At 42.7% G+C, this 16631-nt stretch overlaps 1 pseudogene; it reads right to left on the bottom strand.

Annotated features, from left to right (window-relative positions):
* Positions 1 to 8800: 8800 nt before the first annotated feature.
* Positions 8801 to 16631, bottom strand: part of LOC107968994 (BCL-6 corepressor-like protein 1) — an 11544-nt pseudogene continuing 3713 nt past the window's right edge.

The raw sequence follows: 16631 nt of genomic DNA, 5'->3' as shown, positions 1-16631 counted from the left end.
CAATAGTACAGCAAATACCCTGAGCCCTGTGGCTACCAAGAACCCCTTGCATGTGCAATTCAACAAGACACCACGGTGCTTAAAAACCATCCTCTCTCATCAGCCGCCATTTCCATCTTCCCATGACTCAGGGCTTACCTCTTAAGAGAAGGGGACACAGCTTGGATCCCAGGAGGAGGCTGGCGACTGAGTGCCCAAGCCCTGTCCTCTTCTACTCACACCCCCAAATCCCCAACTTCCTGCCAGTTCTTCTCATCCCCAAATCATCCCCTGAACAGCGCTGTCTCCATCTACTTCCTTCTGATTTTATCACTGGTTAGAAGGAGTTGGCTCACTTGTCTCCAGTGAAAAATCACTCAGGGTCACGCTGCTCCTTCCCTCAGAATGCCCAGGTCCCCAAGCACCCAGGCATCTGCTGCTTTTCCTAGGACCCCCAGAAGACCCCTAGTAAAATGGTAGATGGCAATTATGAGACTCACAGCTGTTGCCTGGTAAGGGCTGGTGCTCCTGCCCATCTCTGGAGAGAAGCAGGACTTGGAGGGGGGCACCAGCTGGTATGAGGGCCATCCTGGGGACCCCAGGCCTTTGAGGTCCTATCTGGTGAAGGGACACAGGGAAGGGTCAGAGATGTGTTTTCTGGCCTGACCTGGGGTCTGCAAGGAAACAGGGAAGAGCTGCCCCCAGCAGAGGGAAGAGAGGTGGAAGTGTTAGCAGGAGGAGGCTGCCTGAGGAGACCCCCTGAGCCACTGAGGAAAGGTCTAGGGAGATGAGGTTGGACAGAGTCCTGAGCAAGTGGACAGGCCCTACGCTTGCCAAGACAGAGAGGGGACCAGGAATTCCCTTGCTGATTCCTCAATTTTTATAACTCTCTCTTTTAACAGCTTCCAGAATGAAAGTGGCTGAGGCTGGCAGGTCTGTGCCAACCCCATCGAGTTCTGGTGCCAAGTGCATCACTGACCTCAGAGTCCAATCCCTGAGCGACCTGGAAGCAACAAGACACTGTTACATTTGTGGCAGATTAGGAAGCAGGGACCCAGGCCCTAGGGAAGTCCCTTCAATTCCTGAACCTACCCCTACCCAAGCAACCTCACTCTGGGACTCTTCTTAACATGCATTTCAACTTACCTAGATTATTTAATTTTTGTAATGTATTTCTATGTGTTCTTGACTGCTTGTCGGAAGGGATCCCACAACACCTCTACACCCCTTCCTCAGCCCCTCCAGGCACACAGGTGATCTGCCCACCTTGGCCTGTTGGTGATTCTATTGGCTTTGTTTTGTGACAAAGCAAGGCAGTGGGATGTGAGGGGAAGAAAAATCTCTATAAAACAAGATACAAAAGAGTATTTAAAAGTACAACAGCGTGGATACTATGCTATCTTTTGTACAAGGTCAGGTGTTCAAGACCAGCCTGGCCAAGATGATGAAACCCCGTGTCTACTAGAAATACAAAAATTAGCCGGGCATGGTGGCAGGCACCTGTAATCCCAGCTACTCAGGAGGCAGAGGAAGAGACTTGCTTGAACCAGGGAGGTGGAGGCTGCAGTGATCCGAGATCGCACCACTGCACTCCAGTCTGGGGGACAGATCGAGACTCCGCCTCAAAAACAAAAAAATAAAAATAAAGAAGAAGAATGCTATGGAATTCGACTAGAATTAGGGCTAACAATATGAAGCACTTTGGGAAGCCAAGGCAGGTGGATCACCATGTTAGCCTGGAGTTTGAGACCAGCCTGCCCAACATGGTGAAACCTCATCTCTACTAAAAATACAAGAATTAGCCAGGTGTGGTGGTACGCACCTGTATTCCCAGTTACTCCAGAGGCTGAGGCACGAGAATCATGGAACCTGGGAAGCAGAGGTTGCAGTGAGCTGAGGCAGCCTGGGGTCCAAGGCTGTGGTGAGCCATGATCATGCCACCGCACTCAAGCCTGGGCAACAGAGGAAGACCCTGTCTCCAAAAAAAAAAAAAAAAAAAAAAAAGAGGCCAGGTGCAGTGGCTCACACCTGTAATCTCAGCACTTTGGGAGGCTGAGGCAGACAGATCATGAGGTCAGGAGTTCAAGACCAGCCTGGCCAACACAGTGAAACCCCATCTGTACTAAAAATACAAAAATCAGCCAGGTGTGGTGGCATGCGCCTGTAATCCCAGCTACTCAGTTAGTTGAGGCAGGAGAATTGCTTGAACCTGGGAGACGGAGGTTGCAGTGAGCCAAGACCACATCACTGCACTCCAGCCTGGGCAACAGAGTGAACCTCCATCTCAAAAAAAAAAAAAAATTTAAAAAGGGAGTATAGGGCCAGGCGCGGTGGCTCATGCCTGTAATCCCAGCACTTTGGGAGGCCGAGGTGGCTGGATCACTGGGTCAAGAGATCGAGACCATCCTGGCCAACATGGTGAGACCCCATCTCTACTAAAAATAAAAAAATTAGTTGGGCATGGTGACACATGCCTGTAGTCCCAGCTACTCTGGAGGCTGAGACAGGAGGATTGCTTGAACCCAGGGGCCAAAGTTGCAGTAAGCTGAGATCACACCACTGCACTCCAGCCTGGTGACAAAGCAAGACTTCGTCTCAAAAAAAAAAAAAGGAGTATAAAAAAATATTTACAGAAGAATGACAATATAGAAAAAATACATAAAAAATAGAAAAGTCTCCATTTTATAATCACTACAGTAATATTTGATTTGGCAAGAAGCAATCCAGATAAAACCATTAAGTAAAGATTATTATGGGACAGAATATTCACACAGTTTCTATCATTCCATAGATCACTTGTTAATTACAAAAGGAAAAAGAGGCCGGGAATGGAGGCTCATGTCTGTAATCCCAACACTTTGGGAGGCCGAGGAGGGCGGATCACCTTAGGTCAGGAGTTTGAGACCAGCCTGGTCAACATGGCGAAACCCTGTCTCTACTACAATTACAAAAATTAGGCAGGCATCTGTAATCCCAGCTACTTGTGGGCCTGAGGCAGGAGAATCGCTTGAACCCAGAAGATGGAGGTTGCAGTGAGCCAAGATTGCGCCACTGCACTTCAGCCTGGGTGACAGAGTGGGACTCCTTCTAAAAAAAAAAAAATGCCCTTATTCTTAGGAGATATATAGAAGAAATTAGGGGTGAAGTGCTATGAAATCTGCAGTTAACTCTCAAATTGTACAGCAAGAAAATTTATTAAATTAAAAAAACGTGAATATTCATAGATATACATATATGTGGGTGCAGGTAGAAAGGGAGGGACACACAGACAAAGAAAATATGGCAAAATGGTATCAACTGGTGATCACCGACCTATCCTTGGAACTCTTTGAAAAGTTTTTAAAAATTGCAAAAGTATATTATTTTTGAACTGCTCAGGAGGTTTAAATTTTTGAATTTTTAAAATAAGCAATCAATTGTGAGGAAGTCTGAGAAGCCAGACTAAGAGATAAGATGAAAAATAAGGAAAGTAGAATCACAGTAATGAAAGGAACAGAGTTTCAAAATGCTGTGGTCAGTAGCTTCAATGCAAAAGAAAGTTAAATTAACGACGAACTCAGTAAAGACAACTGGATTCAGCAACTGGAAAGTCAGTGATGACCTAGGGTACGGGAGCTTCATTGAAATAGTAGAGTTGGGCCACGGCACGTGGCCCACACCTATATCCAGCAGTTTGGGAGGCCGAGGTAGGTGGATCTCTTGAGGCCAGGAACTCAAGACCAGCCTGGCCAACGTGGTGAAACCGCATCTCTACTAAAAATACAAAAATTAACCAGATATAGTGGCACGCCCCTGTAATCCCAGCTACTCAGGGGGCTGAAGCATGAGAACTGCTTGAACCTGGAAGGCAGAGGCTGCAGTGAGCCGAGATAGGGCCACTGCACTCCAGCCTGGGTGACAGGGCAAGACTCTGTCTAAAAAACAAAAAATAGGCCGGGCGTGGTGGCTCATGCCTGTAATCCCAGCACTTTGGGAGGCCAAGGCGGGCGGATTACAAGGTCAGGAGATCGAGACCATCCTGGCTAACACGGTGAAACCCGTCTCTACTAAAAATACAAAAAATTAGCTGGGCGTGGTGGCGGGCACCTGTGGTCCCAGCTCCTCGGGAGGCTGAGGCAGGAGAATGGCACGAACTCGGGAGGTGGAGATTGCAGTGAGCTGAGATCACACCACTGCACTCCAGCCTGGGTGACAGAGCGAGACTCCCTCTCAAAAAAAAGGAAGTAAACTGGGTATGTGGCAATAGTTACTTTGGTCCACAGATATTTGGTATCTTAACTAGTTTTGGATCTCTTCCACTAAAGGGATTGCCTGTTGAACGTTGTTAGGAATATAAGTACTGAAGGCAAATTGCCTGGGTTTGAATTTTGTTCTGTCCCTTGCACCCTGCCTGGGTTCAAATCCTAGCTCTGCTTATTAAGTTCTTTTAAGGGGATGATCTTTGAGCAAATGTCTTAGCTTCTGTTTTCCCAAGTAAATGGACACAATAGTTGCTACCTTGTGAAAGATTCATGTAATTGACCAGTGTTTACCAAGTAGCATCAGTGTTCAGTTTCAGTCATTGGTGATTCTGCAGTTGGACTGTGATGGGGTGTTGGGGTGGGGGTGGTGTGTGTGTGTAGCACTTAATTGCACGCAGAAAGGAAAAGATACTTTTGATGACCGAGAGGCAGCTTTTCTCTGCTTTTGTGTCAAAAGGGAGGAAGGGAGTTTGGAGAGGGAAACGAATTCTGTTCAATACTAAGCTCTCTTCCTCAAAATCAGAGGTACATAGAATGTGTAATAACTTACAGAATTGCTAGACTTCAACAATCTGAATGTTTTAAAATTCATTTTTATTTTTTCAGGTTGAGACTGAGCTAAAGTTAATCTGTGGTGACATTCTGAATGTACTGGACAAACACCTTATTCCAGCAGCTAACACTGGCAAGTCCAAGGTTTTCTATTATGAAATGTAGGTTCTATACTAAAAATTAACAAGTGTACTTCAATAATTTTAAACACGCTCAGGAATAATTGGCTTTGTTTCTTTTTTTCTTAGCTATTTCCTATTATTTTCCTTATTAAATATAACGAAAAATCCCACAGAAATTAACTGAGGAGCCTCTAAATATCAAGAAAATTATCACTTGATAGACTAGAATTAAACAAGCAAGTGGTTCCAAGAAATGGCACAAGTGTATTAATCATAAAATAAAATTTCTACATGAAACTTTCAGCCAGCACTGTGAAATGTGTGGCCGTTTAGGGGAGGGGAATGAGATAGGTCCCATGAAAGCAAAAGAATATAAATAGGCAAAGCAAAAGCTAATGCATTTTTTGTAATAGCCTGACCATCTTTTTATTCCAACATTGACTATCCTTCTAACATTAAACAATTATTTTTAAATAAAAGTTGGAAACCTACATAGAAGAAAGTCATGATTCTAAAAAGGCCAACTTTTAATCTTACGTTTTCCTTTCTAGTATAGAACCTACATTTCCTAATAGAAAACCTTGGACTTGCCAGTGTCAGCTACTGGAATGAGGTGTTTGTCCAGTGCATCCAGCACGTCGCCACAGATTAACTGTAGCTCAGTCTCAACCTGAAAAAATAAAAATACATTTTAAAAAATCAGATTGTTTCAGTCTAAATTATTATTTCAGTGTAAATTATTACACATTCTATCTACCTCTGATTTTGAAGAAGAGAGCTTAGTATTAAAGAGAATTGGTTTCTCTCTCCAAACTCCCTTCTTCCCTTTTGACACAAAAGCAGAGAAAAGCTGCCTCTCGGTTATAAAAAGTATCTTTTCCTTTCCGCATGCAATTAAGTGCTACACACACACACCACCCCCACCCCAACACCCCATCACAGTCCAACTGCAGAATCACCAATGACTGAAACTGAACACTGATGCCACTTGGTAAACACTGGTCAATTACATGAATCTTTCACAAGGTAGCAACTATTGTGTCCAATTACTTGGGAAAGCAGAAGCTAAGACATTTGCTCAAAGGTCATCACCATAAAAGAACTTAATAAGCAGAGCTAGTATTTGAACCCAGGCAGGGTGCAAGGGACAGAACAAAATTCAAACCCAGGCAGTTTGCCTTCAGTATTCACATTCCTCACAAGGTTCAACAGGCAGTTCCTTTAGTGGAAGAGATCCAAAACTAGTTAAGATACCAAAAATCTATGGACCAAAGTAACTATTGCCACTCATCTCTATTCATTTATAATGCTGAAAAGGTACAGCACCTCTAAACACACATACCCAGCTTGCTTCCTTTTTTTTCTTTTCTTTTTTTTTTTTGAGACTAAGTCTCACTTTGTCCCTCAGTCTGGAGTGCAGTGGTGCGATCTCAGCTCACTGCAACCTCCGCCTCCCGGATTCCAGCTATTCTGGTGCCTCAGCCTGCGGAGTAGCTGGGATTACAGGCATGCACCGCCATGCCCGGCTCATTTTGTATTTTCAGTAGAGACAGAGTTTCTCCACATTGGTCAAGCTGGTCTTAAACTCCCGACCTCTGGTGATCTGCTCGCCTCGGGCTCCCAAAGTGCTAAGACCATAGGCGTGAGCCACCGCGCCCAGCCCAACATGTTTCTTATGTTTTGCGATATAGACAGGCTGAGGATTTTTCAGATATTCAAGCTGCGATTTCCTTTTTTTTTTTTTTTGACAGACTCTTGCTCCATCACCCAGGCTGGTGTCTGGTGGAGCGATCTTAGCTCACTGCAGCCTCCACCTCCCAGGTTCAACTGATTCTCATGCCTCAGCCTCCCGAGAAGATGGGACTACAGGTGCATGCCATCACACCTGGCTATTTTTTGTATGTTTACAAAAATAGTAGAGGCAGGGTTTCACTAAGCTGGTCTCCAACTCCTGACCTCAAGTGATCTGCCCTCCTCGGCCTTCCAAAGTGCTGGCATTACAGGCATGAACCACTGCATGTGGCCTGTGATTCCTTTTTAAGTATTATTTTATCTCTTTTCTCTTGCACTTTACTATAAGTGGTAAAGAGAAACCACACCATTCGTTCATCACTTTGCTTAGAAATCTCCTCAGCAAAATATACAATTTCATCACTTGCAAGTTCTACCTTTCACAAAATATTAGAACATGATACATCCAAGTTCTTTGCCACTTTAAAACAAACTCCTTATTAGAAACTCCTGTTTCTAATAAGCTGCATCTCATTTCCATATGAGATCTCACCAGAATGGCCTTCAGCTTTCAGGATTTTACCAACATTCTATTCATGATGATATAGGCATTTTCAAAGCCAATGGAGAAATGCTTTTAAAAAATAGTTCACCTCTTTTCTTTCTGTAGCAGCACCGTAACTTAATTGGAAGGGGATACAATCCAGTCTGTCCATAACAGTTGGTCACTATGGTTCCAAGCTTGAGTATAACTACAAAACATCTTTTTTAATCTCAAGACATTTAATAAAAAGAAATAATGTTAATGTAGTTAGAGCAGATTACTAGATGAAATGCATGACAGATAAGGAATTGATGTAAGCACTATATTTCACTCAGGTCATTTTAAAACCACCATAATAACTATCAAATCATTGCACTGGGCCGGGCACAGTGGCTCATGCCTGTAATGCTGGCACTTTGGGAGGCTGAGGCGGGTGGATCATCTGAGGTCAGGAGTTCGAGACGAGCCTGGATAGCCTGGTGAAAATCCGTCTCTACTAAACAAAAAATTAGCCGGGTATGGTGGCACAAGTCTATAATCTCAGCTACTCAGGAGGCTCAGGCAGGAGAATTGTTTGAACCCAGGAAGTGGAGGTTGCAATGAGCCAAGATCGTGACACTACACTCCAGCCTGGACAGCAAGAACGAAACTCTGTCTCAAAAAAAAAAAAAAAAAAAATCATTGCATTGAATTGTATGCTCCAAAATTTTCTTCATTCTCAACAATAAATGGAGATAGGTGATTATAAGAACACAATTCAATATTGCTTGAAAACATTCCAGTAATTTCACTGGAAAAATGTTTATAACATAGAATATGAGCTTAATGATAAGAAACTTGTTTGCTCTGTTCAATACTGAATACTCGATTCCAATCACTGGGCCTGGTATGTGAAAAGAGCTGCTTGGTTTAAAAAATTTACTTCAATTGTCAATGAGTGAGGGACAAATAAGACACATTTTATGTTATACTACCTACAATAGCAATAGAAATTGTGGAACAGATTTTACTTTTTAAATGCCGATTTTACTTGTAATCTATACATAAAAGGAAAATGGGATTAGGTTTTCATTAACTAGAAGAAGCTGTTATGAGAACGTCGACAGAAGTCTTCTGAGTATTTTCAAGTGCAAAGTTACATTTAAGAAACAACTTAGATATATGATAAATAAAAAATTTGTTGTGCAATAAAATTACAGTGCAAGGCAAACCATAATCTGTACAAAGAATTAAAACCTAAATATGTCAATGGATCATAAGTATCAAGTGACAACAAATGAATAGATTAATTTTTATAGGGCTCATGACCTCTGCTTATTACCTTTAAATGACTGCAAAAGAAAAAATAACTCTTTTGGCAGGTTAATATTTGGATTTTATCTATCATAATCACTTATGCCATGGGTCTCAAAAAATGTTCCGGGCTGCATATATGTTCTGCATATGAATCTTGGAAGAATACTCATTTACTGTCAACAGTAGTTGTTTTAAAAAGTAAAATGACATTTTATGCAGAATTTTCTTCTTTTCCCTTATCATGCTGTGTTAGTTTCCTAAGGCTAGGAACAGAACAAATGACTACAAACCGTGGGGCTTAAGATGACAGAACAAATGACTACAAACCGTGGGGCTTAAGATGACAGAAATTTATTTTTTCACCATTCACGAGGCCAGAAATTCAAAAAGGAGGTGTGAGTATGATTGATTTCTTTGAGAGGCTTTCAGGTAAAATCTCCTTCTTAGCTTCTGATGGTTTCCAGCTGTCCTTGGCATTCCGTGACTGTAGGCAGCGTAACTCCAGACTCTGCCTCCCTTGTCCCATGGCCGTCTTCCCTGTAGGTCTCTGTATGTTCCCACGACCTTCCTGAAAGGACACAGCCATTGGCTTTACAGCCCACCCTAATGCATTGTGACCTTGTCTTAACCAAGTGTTATCTGCAGAGACCCTGTTTCCAAATAGTTTAACATTCCTGGGTTCCAGCTGGACATGACTTTCTGCGGGACACTATTCAACATGGGAAACATGCGTGTATTTTTTAGAACATAATGAGTTCTGCCTCTGTTATAAAGCCCCTTTTCATTAGTGTTGATTATTATAAAATAGCATGGAGAGTTGACAGAGCTCTAAGTAGTTTTGTACAGCCACAGCATGGGAAACAAATGGGGGAGTGGGAAGAAATAAGATTTGATAAATAGTTCAGGGCAACATGATAGAAGGGCATGTACATCATGCTAAAAAAAAGTGATTGCTGTTTTGTGGCAAGGAAGAACAATAAAAATTTAGAAATATTTATTAGGTGTCTATTCTGTGTTAATAATGTACAAATACATTCTGGGGATAATGAGCTGAAAAAGGTATATGGCTTCATGTGTATCACAGTGCAACAAGAAACCAATTCCTGAGACAGAAACAATTGGTAAAGGAGCACATTTGGTCATGCCTGTAATCCCAGCACTTTGGGAGGCCAAGGCGGGCGGATCACGAGGTCAGGAGATCGAGACCAGCCTGGCAACATGGCGAAACCCCGTCTCTACTAAAAAAATACAAAAAATTAGCCGGGCGTGGTGGCGGGCGCCTGTAGTCCCAGCTACTAGGGGGGCTGAGGCAGGAGAATGGCGTGAACCTGGGAGGTGGAGCTTGCAGTGAGCTGAGATCTTGCCACTGAACTCCAGCCTGGGCAACAGAGAGAGATTCCGTCTCAAACAACAACAACAACAACAACAACAACAACAACAACAACCAGGAGCATATTTGGGTTTCTCAAGCTTGAAGTTGAAAAAAATTAGGTAGAAAACAGGTCTAGCCAAGCTGAAATGTTCCTAGTGTAAACAAAGTAATAGGAGGAAAATCTCCTGATATCTCAATGGGAAAGCATGAAGAGATGACAGGAAATAGGATTCAGAGCTTTGCAACATTGTAAAGTGTTACCAGTGTTAAGAATGTTCTTAGAAGAAAGAAAAACATTGGAAAATAAAAAGAGAAAGCTGGTTGGAGTTATAAAAAGGAGATGGAGGAAGAAAAGAATATACCAACTGGAAGAGCAAAAGTTGAAAACACACAAACTTATGAGAACATTTTAACTAACTGAGGAATGTTCAGTGAAACAATAGAGCTCTCCCCATCTCTTCTCCCTTTCTCGGTGGTCTTTTTCCCCCACTATCTTCTTCCCCTCGCCCTCTCCCCGCTGTAGTTTTCTCTTCTTTTTTGAGATGGAGTCTCACTCTGTCATCCAGGCTGGAGTGCAATGGTGAGTTCTCAGCTCACTGCAACCTCCGCCTCCGGGGTTCAAGCGATTCTCCTGCCTCAGGCGCTGGAGTAGCTGGGATTACAGGCGCTCGCCATCACGCCCAGCTAATTTTTGTATTTTTAGTAGAGACTGGGTTTCAGCATGTTGGTCAGGCAGGTCTCGAACTCCTGACCTTGTGATCCGCCCGCATCAGCCTCCCAAAGTGCTGGGATTACAGGCGTGAGCCACCGCGCCCGGCCTTGTCCTCATCGTCTTCTTTTCCACCCTCCCTTCTCCCTCTCCTCACCGTTTTCCTCCACTGTCTTCTCTACCACACTTTCTTCCCCACCTTCTTTCTCCCCATCCCACTTTCCAAGGTCTTTCCCACCCTCTCCGTCCCCTCCTCCCCCTCTCCCCGCAGTCTTCTGGGCCCCACTGTCTTTCGCCCGCAGCCAACGCTGTTCAGTTCTGAGGTAGCGGCGCGGGCGGGGGCGGGGGCGGCGGCGGCGGCAGCCGTGATGGCACTGGCAGCGACTCTCCTGGGTCCCCTGTTGGCTGTTGGGGCGGAGCTCAGGGGCCCAGCTTATGGGGCTGCCTGGGCGCAGGGACACAGGCGCGCGCACGCGTGGAGCGCTTCTAGGTGAAAGGCAGTTGGAGAGCGCGAGAAGCGGGTGGGCAAGAAGACGATCGGGGGCGAAGACGGTGGGGAGTGGGAGAGGGGAGAAGAGGGTGCGGGGAGAGAAAAACGCGGCAGGAAGTCGCTGCTGCGAGAAGGTGGGGAGGGGAAGAAGATGGCGGAGAATAAGAGGCTGGGGAAAAAAGACGATGGGGAGAGGGAGAGAAAGTGGGAAGAAGATTGCGACTGACAGACGCTGCTGCGAGACGGTGGGAGGACATGGGAAGAAAACGGTGTGAGGGGAAGAAAACGGGGGAGAAAACGGTTGTGGGGAAGGCGCGGGGAGAAGACAGTGAGAGGAGAAGAGAGCGTGGGGAGAGGACGGTGGGGAAGAGGAAGAGAAGATGGTGAGGGGAGAGAAAAGCGCGGCAGGAAGACGCTGCTGCGAGAAAAAGGTGGGGATATGGAGGCGACAAGAAAATGGAGAATAAGAGGCTGGGAAAAGAAGACGATTGAGAGAGGAGAAGAGGGTGGGAAGAAGACTAAGGCAGACGTGGGAAGAAAAGGGTGCGGGGTGAGGAAGAAAACGGCGGGCGGTAATAGGCCGGGAGAAGACGGTGAGGAGGGGGAGGGGAGAAGAGGGAGCGGCGGGAAGACGCTGCTGGGGGAATAGGCGGGAAGGTGGAGACTGGAAGCCAGCGGGTGGAGAGAAGGAGATGGAAGGAAAAGCTGCCGCCACAGGAACCCGTGCTGCGAGGAATGGGAGAGACTGAGGGGAAGAAAACGGTGGGGAAGGGGAAAAAAAACTGCGGGGGAGAAGAAGGTGCGGGAAGAAGACAGTAGGGAGACGGCAGAAGAGGATGCGGGAAGACCGCAGTAGGGAAGAAGGAGGGGAGAAGACGAAGAGGGAGAGGGGAGAAAAAGGTGGGAAGACGTTGGGAAAGGAGAGGGGTGGGAAAGGAGAAAGGTCGGGAAGGAGAGGGGAGGGAAAGGGCAGAAGGTGGGGAAGAAGACTGGAAAAGGGGTGAAGGGAAGAAAAGGATGGGGAGGGAGTAGGGAAGAGGACAGGTTGGGGGGAAGAAGAAGGGAGGGAAAAGCGGCGAAGACGACCTTGGGGAAAGAGATGGAGAGAGGAAAAAGATTGGTGGGAGAGAAGAGCATGAGGCAGGGAACGAGGTGGGGAGGGGAAGAAAAAGGCAGAAAGACGGGCTGAGAAGAGTGCTGGGAGAAGAAGGAGCGGAGGGAGGGAGAAGGGAAGCGGGGAAAGACGATGGGAGAAGGTGGTGGGGGAGAAGAGTTGAGGAAAAAAGAAACAATAGTGATGCTAATGTTTAAACGTCGTCGTCTTGGAGCAAAAGAAGCAAGTGCTGCTTTAGAGTCCCGGCCTAACTTTGTTCAATAAATTCCCATTTCCAAATATCTTGTGCTTGCAGTGTGGGTCATTTTTAGTACTTAGATCCAGAGCAGTCTCTGATTGTTAGTGACAGTGCTGTCAAATTGCCTGCTGTTCACCAGCTATAAACGAAAACATCACATTTCCTTGAAATGCACTTTAACGTGTAATTCAAAGACTTTTCCAAGAGGCTTATTGGGGAAAAATAGAGGTGTGTACCTTTGGCATTGAACATGGAGTCTCTGATTTTCGATTGTAGTTTCCCCAAATCTTTAAGATTGTGGCAGAAACATGATTGTGACTACGGCATTCATTTTGTAGGGCAGTGCATGTTATTTTAACAAAGGGTAAACTGATACGCCTATAAGAAAATGTAATTCAATTTAATTCACTCATACAAATTTAGGTTTCCTTAATATAAAAAAAAGCAAAAACAGTTAAATTGCCTTAGTCTTTTAACATAACTTCATGCTTAGAGTCAAGAGAATTTGTAAATGCAATCCTGTAATGCTGGTGTTGCGTTATGCCTATATAAAATACATGTTAAACCTAAATGTTGCTTTTTTATTTGGCATTATGGAACTTCATAGAAGTTTATGTGTATTAATACAGGTGAACTTGACATAAATTATTAATTGGTGAATGATAACTTATTGCTTGTAAAATAAGCAGTTAAATGTAAGGATGTAAATACATTTTATATTACCCTATAGTTTATTTTAAATATTTTCTTCTTTTGTATTCTAGTTTAAAATCCTGGAATACTTACTGATATCTTATTTCCCCATGAAAAGGCTTCTACTAACTATACTGTATTTCCAAGCAAATGTCTGTACCAGAACATCAAGTGTAGAAATTCAGCAAAATCTGTCTTTTAGGACAGGTGCAGTGGGTCGCACCTGTAATCCTAGCACTTTGGGAGGCCAAGGCAGGTGGGTGGCTTGAACTCAGGAGTCCCATACCAGCCTGGGCAACATGGTGAAACCCTGCCTGTACAACAATAAACAAATTAGCAGGGCATGGTGGTGCACATCTTGTATTTTATTCAATCAAATTGAAGGCTTCATTTACCCTTGGGAAAGAAAATGATTTAATGTACTCATATAGAAAATAATTAACCTCATGCCCAGAACGGGTTCACTTAAAGCACACGTTCATTCATTCTGTCAGACAGTGGGTTAAATGTGTCTGAGCACCGCCTATGAGTCAGGAACATAAGTCAGTATCCGCACTGAATATTACCCAAGCTTTTTCCATCTGTTATATAGAGTAGCATAGATAACTTCATGGACATCATCTCTAATTTGTTGTGGAATACTTAACATGACCTCCTCGTATATAATTATCAGTGCTGTTCTTAAATAGATGTTATCTGGATATTTACTAGACTTACAATGACTTACTGCAGAAATGTCATCCATATCTAATGTGTACTATACTAAGTCTCACATGGTGGTTTTGGTTTTAAATAAGCTCTTGGAAATCAGGCGGTTTGTGTTTTGTTTTCATCTTATTGTACTATGAAGTAAAGTCAATAAAGATTCTGGAAACACAGTTGTGAAAAGGTCCATTGTTAGGTCCCTCCATGCAAGCTTTGGGACACACCATCAGGCATAGGCAACCTTTGCAACATTAAAACAGGAAGTTGCAATTTGGGTCATCCTCAGTCACTGACAGTCTATGTGCAAATTTAATGGCATGGCCACCCTATGTACACATAGGACAGTGTTTGGATTGGCTTTTTAAAACAAATTATATCATTTTGCCAAAAAAAAGGTATGCATGGTAATAACTGCAAGTTACCATGCTTTCTTAAGAAAGAATATCTGGAAAATATATATGAAAACAAACTACATTTGCCTTTTTAAAAACATTCTATGTTATTGTGGAAGCAAAGTCACAGAAAAAAATGGTTAGAGAAAATCTGAATCAGCATGAAATAAAATATTTTGAGGGTTATTGAACACTTCATTTTCATGAAAATAGGACAAGTTCATTTAGCACAGGTATTTCTGTAATTGTGATACATGAGCAAAATTAGCTGTGTTCTGCGGTGCTCGAACTTGCTCTGTGTATGAAATGGCGTACCGTTAATACAAGGAAATTTGTTGTGAAACACATACTGTAGAATTAAGTTCAAAATCTCTCTGTGCTTAAATCACTTAATTTTGTTAAATAAAACTTGGTTTCCAACATTGGTTTTTTTTTTCTCCAGAAAAGCACAATCTGCTAAATTCTTAACCAAGTGGAAGAGAAAATATTCAAGAAAAATAAAGCAATTGTGCACGTCACACTATACTTGAAAGTGTTCTGATACTGAAGCTATGTCCAGTATTTTAAGCTGCTTTTATGCACCGTGATTACTTCTACATTAATCTCAGAAGATTCTAGATGGAAATTCAAACGGGCCCAGCCAATTAAATGTGACTCTCTGAGAGAATCCTAGTGATACTTACTGACTTTTCCGTTTTCTGATCATTGATCAGATGGTTACAGATGCATGAAAGATACATGATTTTTAAAAACAAGATGTTATTTAAAATACCAGTGTTCAGTGCTTGCATTTGCAAGAACATAAATATTAGATGATACTGAGAACATTCCTTAACAATCAGCAAAGGTAAAATGTTGTTGTTCTGATTTTGAAAAAAATGAAGAGGGTTACCATGAAATTATTAATTTTTTTTTTTTTTTTTCTGAGACATAGTCTTGCTCTGTTGCCCAGGCTGGAGTGCAGTGGCGCGATCTCAGCTCACTGCAAGCTCCGCCTCCTAGGTTCACGCCATTCTCCTGCCTCAGCCTCCAAAGTAGCTAGGACTACAGGCGCCCGCCACCACACCCAGCTAATTTTTTGTATTTTTAGTAGAGACGGGGTTTCACCGTGGTCTCGATCTCCTGACCTCATGATCCGCCCAACTCAGCCTCCCAAAGTGCTGGGATTACAGGCATGAGCCACTGCGTCTGGCTGAAATTATTAATATTTTACTTAAATTTGTTACCAAATCACTGAATTCTAAAGTAGAATTGCTGAAGTCACTGGAGTTTGATACTTCAGGATTGATGGTTTTGGTTGAATTCTTAAAAAAAGTCAAACTATATATGGTATAAACAAATATGTTCATTTGTTTAATAGAAATTAAATATATATACATACAACATTCTTAGGTCAAATTGTCAATTGAATGGTTAACAAAACTACTTCCCAGTCAATTGCTTTGTCATTGTTAAGATAAATCTTCAAAGAATTTGGATTTTTTAAAAATAAGATTTGACTTGTAACTAACATAAGTATGAATTTGATAGTTATATTTTGATTTGTCAGAAATCTGAATGATTATAGAAAATTGTTTCAGTATGTCAAATTAGTTCCATGGCACCCATGGTTATGTAACTGTTGGTACCTGTGGGGAGGGGTCCTTTTTTTCTTAATTCTCAAGCCCATAAGCAATCATTGACAATACTCAATTCTGATTCCTTTTCTTGGGGCCACATAAAGTTTTATCCCTGTCTCTATATCTAGAAATATCTAGAAAACCTTCCTACCATGAGAGAGTCTTTTGTCAGACAATATAATAGTTTTTCAGGGGTGCAACTGCTTGGATAGATATTTTCAGTCTGGAGTTGTCAAATCATGTTCTATCATCTCAACTATTCCATATGCCAGCAGTGTTTTGGGATTGTGACACAACATTTCATTTTTCATTTTATTCACTTGGAAAAAATCAAATAATAACTATGCTGTTGACTTAGGAATCAGAGGTATTTGCTGTTTAATACAGAGTAGGAACATTGCAATTACCTCAAGAAAATGATGACATTCTTCTAGACTGAAAAATGCACGTGTCCTTGACCAAATAACAACTCTCTTTCTTGTACAGATGGCCCGGACACTCAGAAACTGCCTATTCAGAACATGGCACATCATAGAGATGAATTTTTAATAATTTTATTTGCCCATGTTTTCTGATTGTTCTATTTCACTGTGAACGCTCAGTACCAACAATTAATAACAGGTAATTTGGAGGCTGGTGTTTACAACTGATTGATCACACCGGTTACAGATTTCTTTGTTCCTTCTCCAATTCATTCTATGCTGTGACAAAAAATAAGACATTTATAAATATAAACATTTTATTTGCAGTGTAGCATACATTCAAATTAGGTGTTTGTGTAGACATTTTGACAAATAGTGCCATTTCTCTTTTAACACATAGGTCCTTAGTAAG

The sequence above is a fragment of the Pan troglodytes genome, chromosome 19, assembly GCF_028858775.2.
Source record: "Pan troglodytes isolate AG18354 chromosome 19, NHGRI_mPanTro3-v2.0_pri, whole genome shotgun sequence".
In the NCBI taxonomy this organism is placed as follows: domain Eukaryota; kingdom Metazoa; phylum Chordata; class Mammalia; order Primates; family Hominidae; genus Pan; species Pan troglodytes.
This window is presented reverse-complemented; position numbering and strand designations above follow the sequence as displayed.